The sequence below is a fragment of the Apaloderma vittatum genome, unplaced genomic scaffold (assembly GCF_000703405.1).
Source record: "Apaloderma vittatum isolate BGI_N311 unplaced genomic scaffold, ASM70340v1 scaffold32258, whole genome shotgun sequence".
Taxonomy (NCBI): domain Eukaryota; kingdom Metazoa; phylum Chordata; class Aves; order Trogoniformes; family Trogonidae; genus Apaloderma; species Apaloderma vittatum.
Window position 1 is genome coordinate 2,928 of NW_009731765.1, and position 378 is coordinate 3,305.

At 61.9% G+C, this 378-nt stretch overlaps 1 protein-coding gene across 1 annotated transcript in view; it reads left to right on the plus strand.

Annotated features, from left to right (window-relative positions):
• Positions 1–378, plus strand: part of SDHC (succinate dehydrogenase complex, subunit C, integral membrane protein, 15kDa) — a gene marked incomplete at both ends in the record, with an annotated part of 2,833 nt that overhangs the window by 1,786 nt on the left and 669 nt on the right. The window lies entirely within an intron of this gene.

The following is a 378-nucleotide window of genomic DNA, read 5'->3' on the forward strand; positions in this document are numbered from 1 at the left end:
GCGGGGAGCTGTCAGCTTCACTGTTGCCTTTCTGCTCCGATCCATCAGCTTCTGCCAGAGGCGAAATTGTCCCCTCGCTAGGCTGGTCGAGCACGAAGGAACGTCGCTTCTGCCGACTGCAGCCGGGAGAAGGAGGGGGAAGCGTTCAGCTCCTCTCCATCAAGGCGTGTAATTACAGGAGCCTCTGAGTTCCTGCGCTTCTTGCCCGTGAACACAAAGGCTGTTGAGGAGAGGAGTGGCTGAGCGAGGAAGCAGCTGGTTGACTGCCTCCGCCGCAGCGCTCGGGCTGGCGTGCCGCGGGGTAATCAGGCGCTATTGAGCGGAGGGCGGCTGACTGCCGGCTGCCACCGTGTCTGCTTTTTGGGCAGCACCATCTGG